The sequence below is a fragment of the Phocoena phocoena genome, chromosome 19 (assembly GCF_963924675.1).
Source record: "Phocoena phocoena chromosome 19, mPhoPho1.1, whole genome shotgun sequence".
NCBI lineage: Eukaryota > Metazoa > Chordata > Mammalia > Artiodactyla > Phocoenidae > Phocoena > Phocoena phocoena.
In genome coordinates, this window is record NC_089237.1 from 24453528 (window position 1) to 24462731 (window position 9204).

Below are 9204 nucleotides of genomic sequence, written 5' to 3' on the forward strand. Positions count from 1 at the left end.
ATAACAATGGTACCTGGCTGATAGAGTTTGGGGAGGATGCAAGGAGTAAAACACATGAAGAGCTTACAGCAGTGTCTGGCACTTAGTAAGTACCCAATAAATACTAGCTATCACTTATAATCCACCTTGTGTTATACTTACCTTTATGTCTCTTTCCTCCATTCTACGTTGTGATGGCAGAGATTTCGTTTTTGTATCCCCAGAATCTGATGCAGGGTAGTTGCTCATTCAGGGGTCTGTTGAATGAATGAATGAGGCACTTTACCCACTCCAAGCTTCAGTTTACTTATCTTTGAAATGGGGATATTAAAACTTCTCTCAGAGGGGAATTATGAAGACCAAAAGAAGTCAGTGCCGTGGCCTACTCATTTAACAAATCATCGTGTGCACCCCTCCCCATCCCCAGCAAGGCACTGTGCTCTAGGCTTCTGGGAGATAGACAAGAGCAATTGGGTAACAATACATTAGCACTTGGCAATCTCTAAAGCCCTTGAGCATCCTTTTTCTTTAACATCTTTATTGGAGTATAATTGCTTTACAATGGTGTGTTAGTTTCTGCTTTATAACAAAGTGAATCAGCTATACATATACACCAGTCTTATTCTGATAATGTATTGATACATGAAGAAACTATGAAGCACATTTTTTTGTTATCTCTCTTTTATGAAGGAAGAAACTCGGGGAGAAGTAAACATGACCTTAGTCACACAGCTGGTTGAGGGGAAGACCCAAATTTTTTATTCCAAATCCTGTTTCTTTTCACTACACCCTATTTCCCTACCCCCACCCCAGGAACCTACACACATAATTATTATAGAAGGTAGAAAGAATAAGGGTCCTAACACATACAGAGAAAATGTGCGTGTGAATGTGCAGGGCTGTGCGGGTGTACATTTGAGTGTGATAACACCAGACTAACATATGTAAGAGCGTCCTGTGTGCCTAGGACTGTGACTTACATATATTATTTCTTTTAACTCATAACAGCCAGATATAAAAGGCAGATATTATTTCAGTTTTAGAAGGGAAGTAATTAAGGCTCAGAGAAGTCAACTATTTATCTCTTTAAGGACAGTCACAGCAAGTGAGTGTATTTGGAAGAAGGTGGGTCATACCCAGCATGGCAGGGAGGAGGAGCCTGGGAAGAAGGAAGAAATCAGAAAAGGCTCCATGGAGGAAGTGGCATTTAAGTTGGGCTTTGAAGAATGGGTCAGATGGAGCTTCCCTTGTGGCGCAGTGGTTGGGAGTCTGCCTGCCGATGCAGGGGACACGGGTTCGTGCCCTGGTCTGGGAGGATCCCACATGCCACGGAGCGACTGGGCCTGTGAGCCACAGCTGCTGAGCCTGCGCGTCTGGAGCCTGTGCTCCGCAGTGAGAGGCCCGTGCACCGCGGTGAAGAGTGGTCCCCACTTGCTGCAACTGGAGAAAGCCCTCGCACAGAAACGAAGACCCAACACAGTCAAAAATTAATAAATAAATAAATTAAAAAAAAAAAAAAAAAGAATGGGTCAGATTCAGACAGGCAGAGATGCAGCCCAGGGAAGCAGGGCAGCACAGTGAGGAATTGACAGCAGCTCTTCACTTTGAGAAAGATTTTTTCACTCTGAGGCTGGAAAACCACAACTTCATGAGAAAGTGAAGCCTGTTATCTGTTGACAGCTTTTTCCTCAGGAACGATAGACTAGCCCTGCGCTGCAGCTCCTCAAACGAAGTGCCACCTTGTGTCAGGATACTGAGGTTGTTTGAGCAGCTGCCAAAGAGAACACAGGTAGCATAGCCCTTGAGAAGACAAAGCTCAGGACCAGGACAGGAGGCAGCGGCTTCCTGGAAAAACCTTGGGCATCAGGCCAGCGCTGCCACTGCTAGGTCCAGTGCGATCCTGGTAAGTTGATCCAGCACTCCAAGCTTCTGTTTCGCCTTCTGTCGAATGGGGATAATAAAATGGGAAAGTGTGTCAAGGACCCACGGAGAGATACATGCAGGAAAGAGCTGAATGGCACCGTGCAGTGACGTCAACCTTTCTGAGGGCAGTTGGCTCCTTTCATGCTTCAACCCACAGCCAGAGGTGGACTGAAAAAAAGTCAGACTCAGAGAGCCTCTGAAAACGGCCCCAAAGAGCTTTTTAAGGCACATGATCTCTGTATATATAGCTTACTTATTTACATAGATTTGCTTTAAATACTTCCACATGTAGAGAGATAAACCATGTTCCTATAAATGAGTCCGTCCCAAAGTGAACTTCAAATTTAAAGTAATTGCAATTAGAAATCCCCAAAAGATTTTTTATTTATTTTTTTTTTTGCGGTACGCGGGCCTCTCACTGTTGTGGCCTCTCCCGTTGCGGAGCACAGGCTCCGGACGCGCAGGCTCAGCGGCCATGACTCATGGGCCCAGCCGCTCCGCGGCATGTGGGATCTTCCCGGACCGGGGCACAAATCCGTGTCCCCTGCATCGGCAGGCGGACTCTCAACCACTGCGCCACCAGGGAAGCCCCCCAAAAGATTTTTGTTTTGTTTTTAGAACTAGGTAAAAGTGATCTTAAAATGCATATAAGATGGAAAAAATCTAATTCATATGGGAGGGTAAGTGTATGAGAATTGCCAAGAACACTTCATGAAATTAAAAAATAGCCATGAGGGGGGCTATTGTCACCACGAGTATAGCATTGTCATGGGCAGTTATCAGTGGAACAACATAGAGAGCGTGGAAACAGATACAAACTTACAGGAGTCCTTAATATATAATTAACATTGTATTTAAAGTCAAATCCATCAAAAGGGGAGTAGTTGAACAAATTAGAATGTATTTACACAATGGAACCTCACTGTGGGACATGATGCAGCCATTAAAGAGAATTCATAGAACTACATGTATTGACCTGGAAAAAAAATGTTTGTTGTATACGCTCAAGCAAAAAAATGCAAGTCACTGAGTAAGATGCATGGCATGATCTCAGTTTTAAAAAATTTAAAACTTTGACCTTATTTCAGACTTAAAAGTTGCAAGGATAGAAGGAAGAATTCCTGGATACCCTTCACCCAAATTTCCCAACTATTAACATTTTACTACAGAAATATACACATATTTCTGAACTATTTAAGAGTATGTTGCAGACATGATATCCCTTCATCCATAAATACAACAGTGTGTCTCTCCCAAGTACAAGTAAAACTCTTATATAACCGCAAGATAGTTATAAAAATCAACAAGTTAATACTGATCAATACTATTATCAATCTATGGACCTTATTCAGATTTCATAAATTTTCCAGGATGATTTCATTTTTTGGAAAAAATACATAAAGGGAGAGGTGAAGAAACATTTACATATGTCTACACGTGTATAAGAGCTTGGGAAAGGTATGGAATACCCACACTTTTAATCTTGCTTACCTTGAACATCGGTTACAAGGCACATGTATTATAAATTTGTAATAAATTATAATGTAGAAAAGTTTAATATAAATAAATAAACAATGAATGAATGAATGAATAAAAATCACCGTAGGTTGGAGATAACTTGAGATCAAGTCCTGGTTCTGCCAACTTTGGACACATCACAGAATCTCTCCAATCCTGGATTTCCTCAATCATAAATTTCCACCTATAGAGGAAGCTATATTTTGAATAAGGATTAAATGGGAAAAAATACACAAAGTTCTCAGTCCCTAGAAGGCACTTTAAAAAATAATTCCTGTAAAACCAATCAACCCTTGTGTGTTTCCACCTCCTCCTCTTTGTTCATGCCATTCAGCTTAGAATGCCCTTTCCTCCCTCTCCGCTGTCACCATCCTTTTCATCCTTCAAGGCACAGTCTAGATGCCACCTCCTCCAGAAATACTTTTCTGATCACCCTGACCAAAAGTGAGCTCTCTCCACTGATGCCCTATGGCTACCCCATGCCCTGGTTGCATTCGAATTGTTGGCAGGGATAACAATGATTGAACCCCAGGGCGTTTGCTGGGGAGCTCAAGAGAAAGGCTTTCCTTGCTAATCAAAGGCTGCTATGCTTCTCTGCTGATTCTGTCTGTGTGTGATGCCTGGAACTGCCATGGTGAGACCATCAGGGAAGAAGACATTGTCTGTACGCTGAAAGTGGCGGAGTGGCAAGATGGATTAGCTTAGGTCATGGTACGAGCATCTGGAAGCATCCTGACATACTGCCTAGGCCTTGAAAGGCCTCACTTATTGGTCATAGGGTTTGAATACCACCAAATGGGGATTCTTTTTCTATTTATACCTCCAACAAATATATAGTAGGCATTCTAAGAATATAACTTGTTTGAGTCATTCATTTGACTCAAATCTCCCAAAATATATTGAGTACCTACCACATACCACCTGCCAGCTAAGGACATGCTGGAAATAAAATCCGTAATCATTATACACTTTGCCTGCCTCTCTCATAAGGCCCCGCCTTGCCTCCCACTACTCCCGAAAAAGCACTCCCATAACAATACTAGTAACTTCCAGAATGTATGTGCTCCCTGCCTTCACGTATACTTTCTCCACACTCCCATTTATATACTCTCCCCCTATAAACATCCCATTGGCCGTCCACAGTTTCGCCTCCCAATCCTATCTGGGGTGGGCTGCATAATGGCTCCCAGAGTTAGCCATGTCCTAATCCCTGGAACCTGTGAATATGTTACCTTATATGGCAAAAGGGACTTTTCAGATGTAACCAAATTAAAGATCTTGCTATGGAGAGATTTTTTAGGATTAACCATGTGGGCCCTAAATGTAATCACAAGTGTCCTTATAAGAAAGGCAGAGGGAGGTTGGACATAGAAGAGGAGGAGGCAATGTGACCAAGGAGGCAGAGATGCGTGTGGTGCCTGGAGCCACCAGAAGCTGGAAGCAACAAGGAACAATTCTCTCCAGAGCCTCTGGAAAGCACCAGCCCTGCAAACACCTTGATTTTAGTCCCACAAGACTCAGTTCAGACTTCTGGCCTCCAGAGCTGTAAGAGAATAAATTTCTGTTGTTTTAAACCATTAAACTTGTGTAATTTATTCCAGCAGTGTTAGGAAACTAATACACTACTCACTCAGCTCAGACCTCTAAGAGACCTTCGGTGACACACCTGGGGTAGGTGCCTGTCCCCTGTCTCCCATGGCACTGGCCACACCACATGCCACCATCAGTCTCAGGGTTGGTGTTCTCTACTAGACAGTGAGCTCCCTGAGAGCAGACACCTGTCTTATTTTTTTTTAATTTATTTATTTATTCACTTATTTAATTTTTGGCTGCATTGGGTCTTCGCTGCTGCACGCGGGCTTTCTAGTTGCAGTGAACGGGGGCTACTCTTTTTGCGGTACACGGGCCTCTCACTGCTACGGCCTCTCCCGTTGCTCGGCGGCCATGGCTCACGGGCCCAGCCGCTCCACGGCATGTGGGATCCTCCCGGACCGGGGCACAAACCCGTGTCCCCTGCATCGGCAGGCGGACTCCCAACCACTGCGCCACCAGGGAAGCCCCGGGGGCTACTCTTTGTTGCGGGGCGCAGGCTTCTCCTTGTGGTGGCTTCTCTTGTTGCAGAGCACAGGCTCTAGGCACGCGGGCTTCAGTAGTTGTGGCTCGCGGCTCTAGAGCACAGGCTCAGTAGTTGTGGCGCACGGGCTTAGTTGCTCCGCGGCATGTGGGATCTTCCCAGACCAGGGCTCGAACCCGTGTTCCCTGCATTGGCAGGCGGATTCTTAACCACTGCACCACCAGGGAAGCCCCACCTGTCTTATTCATATCTGCAGCCTGAGAGCCCAGCCTTTTGCCTGGTACCTAGTGGGCACTCAGGGAATGTCTGTTGAACCAATGATTGAGTAAAGGAAGATAAATTAGATTTGGTCTGATAACACTGGGTCTTATTCAAGTCTTGACAGATGACTTCAGCTCTTGACTTTGACCCAAGAAAAGTTTAAAATTACATCGTCTAAAGAAAGATTTTTGTACCACACTCTTTATGAAAGCAAGGCTTTCACAATTTTTGGCAGCTGCTGGGATTGCAGTTTCTTTAGTTTTTTCAATTTTGAGTTGTCAGCAAGAAAATACTGATTGTTTAAGATCATGACTGTCTGTGTCTGCCATCATCAGTTGTGATCAAATAATTTTACTTTACACAGCAGTTCAGAACGAGTTCCTTATTTTCACTTTCAGCTAGAAAATCAGAAACATCGTTTTTAGAACAATTTTTATCAGCCCTGGTTTTTTGTTTGTTTTGTTTTGTTTTTTGATACTGGATTTGATTGGTAGAGTATAGGCATCATGTATCAAGTCACTGTCATCTCTTCTTTCAAAATTAAAAGTCCCTCCCTCATCCTCCTTTTTCTTCTTTATGTAAAAGTCCCTCCCTCATCCTCCTTTTTCTTCTTTATGTAAAAGTCCCTCCCTCATCCTCCTTTTTCTTCTTTATGTAAAAGTCCCTCCCTCATCCTCCTTTTTCTTCTTTATGTGGCTGCCAGCAGTGTCTTTTTTCCCACCTTTCCTTCATGACTACTGCATCTCTTATTAGACAGCTCCCTTCTCAGACTTACAGAGAAGAAATTTCTTTGAAAGAGACATTTTTCATATACTACTTGGAAACAGTCATTTACAACAGAGAGCTTTGAAAAATTACACCAGAGAAAAGAACTTTGCTCAGGGTCATTGAGAGAAAAGGCAGCAGAGCTGGATTCTTCCCAGACCTGACTCCGAGGCCGATTGCAGGCCTATGTAACCCCTTGGCACCCATTGAAAACCTCATGAAACATGCTAGTCTCTGTAAATGATCAATGCCACTAGTCAGGATGCCTCCCTTGGGCTGTTAATAAAAAAATTTATTAAGAGAAAACATGTACACCGTCTTAGGAAAATAAAACAAGAAAAAGGCTTTTTAACAAAAAGTAGTAGTACATTCACATTGTTTGTAACCATCACCACCACCCATCTCCAGAACTTTTCCATCTTCCCAAACTAAAATCCTGTATCCTACAACAAGAAGTCCCTATTCCCCCTCCCTGCAGCCCCTGGCAACCATCATTCTACTTCCTGTCTCTATGAATTTGACTACTGTAGACTCCTCATATAAGTGAAATCATATAGTATTTGTCCCTATCATACTTAGCATACCTTAAATGTTGCTACAAGGTTGACCCTTGTAGCACAAGTCAGAATTTCCTTCCTTTATAAGGCTGAATAATATTCTGTTGTATACATCACATCTTGTTCATCCATCCATCCATCCATCCATCCACGGACATTTGGGTTGTTTCTGCCTTTGGCTATCGTGAATAATGCTTCAATGAACACTGATGTACAAATGTCTACTCAAGTCCCTACTTTCAATTCTTTTGGGTGCATACCCAGAAGTGGAATTGTTGGATCATGTGGTAATTGTTCTTAATTTTTTTAAGAACTGCCATACTGTTTTCCACAGCCGCTGCACCATTTTACATTCCCCCCAGCAATGCACAAGTGTTCCAATTTCCCCACATCTTCACCAACACTTACTGTTCTCTGTTTTTTTGATAGTAGCCATGCTAAAGCATGTGAGGTAGTAACTTATTGTGGTTTTGATTTGTATTTCCCTAATGACCAGTGACGTTGAGCACCTTTTCATGTGTCTGTGGGCCATTCATACATCTTCTTTGGAGAAATGTCTATTCAAGTCCAAAGGGAATCCTTTCCAACCCCAGCCCGGCAGGATGGCTCCTGCAAAGTGCAGCGAGAAGAAGAAGGGCCGGTCAGCCATCAACGAGGTGGTGACCAGAGAATACACTTTCAACATTCACAAGCACATCCATGGAGCGGGTTTCAAGAAGCGTGCCCCTCAGGCACTCAGAAATCCGGACATTTGCCATGAAGGAGATGGGGACTCCAGATGTACGCACTGACACTAGGCTCAACAAAGCTGTCTGCGCCAAAGGAATAAGGAAGGCCCCATACCATCTCTGTGTGTGGTTGTCCAGAAAACATAATGAAGTTGAAGATTCACCAAACAAGCTCTATATGTTGGTTACCTATGTACCTGTTCCCACTTTCAAAAATCTACAGACAGTTAATGTGGATGAGAACTAACTGTGCTTGTTCAATAAAGTTATAGAAATGCCAGAAGAAAAAAAAAGTCCAAAGGGAACCATCTGAATTACTTTAACTGTTTCTGTTTTATTTTCTGTTATTTACCTCTAAACAATATACTTATTCAGACATTTCTTGATTTTCTGTTTAAAAGGTAAGGATTCGCACTCTCATCTTTCCTCCTCATGTCCTTCTAATATAGTTTTATCGTTATTTTTGTACGTACACTGGTTGCTTTGTAACTTTAAATGACACATTCCTTTATTTCATGCTCCATCATCAATAAACAGGATCTCTTGACACCTCAGTTTGTAAGGTTAGAGTATCTGCCTCCACTCTCATCTCCTGTCCCTTCCCTCTCAACACTACTGTCAAGTGTGACTTCCAAGTTTTGTAGCATTTACATTCTGTTCCCTAACTTCAGTTAAGTCTTCTGGACTTTTTCATAGGTTGATGCTAAGAAGTTTTTTTAAAAAATCAATAAATTATGTTTACAGTATGAGACCGGTTTTGAAGCACAGGAAGGGGAGGAAATTGGCAAAGGGGAAGGCCTAAGGGCTTTCTCAGGGTAGCCAAAGGCATAAGCAAAATCACAGGGGCCATAAATCATGCAGGTCACATGTAGCACAAGCAGATATGCTCGGATCAGGCAGGAAGCCCCTTGGGGACCTATGAGGAACTGAGTTGGTTGACGGATGAGGGAGGAAAGTTGGAGGGCATGGATGGCCAATGTGCCCAGCTACCCACTCCCTCAAAATGACCCAAGAATTCTGGTCACCATGATCTGCTACCCGGACTCAGGAACTCTCACATCAGGCATTTCCATTTTTCTTTCCCCCAGCCCTCCTCACCTTCCTTGAAACCAGTGCATACCACAGCTCTCAAGGCTTTGCAGAGATGAAAAGTAATTCTTCCTCCTAAAAAAAATTAAAAAAAGGTTTGCAATACCTAACGCAGAGGAAGGTCTCAGAGTGTAGACACAGGAGGAAGAAGAGGATGGAAAAAGAAACTAACCATCACTGAAAACTGGCTGAGTACCAGTTCTGTGCTATTGTACTCAGTGATTACCCCAGCCCTCTGTGTGAGGCTAGTATTATTCCCATTTTAAAGATGACTGAGGCTGGAAAGGCCCCGTGACTTGCCCAAAGCCAC

General features: G+C 43.2%; 1 pseudogene; it reads left to right on the forward strand.

Annotated features, from left to right (window-relative positions):
- The first annotated feature begins 7679 nt into the window (after positions 1–7679).
- On the forward strand, positions 7680–8052 carry LOC136138971 (large ribosomal subunit protein eL31-like; annotated as a pseudogene).
- The last annotated feature ends 1152 nt before the right edge of the window (positions 8053–9204 follow it).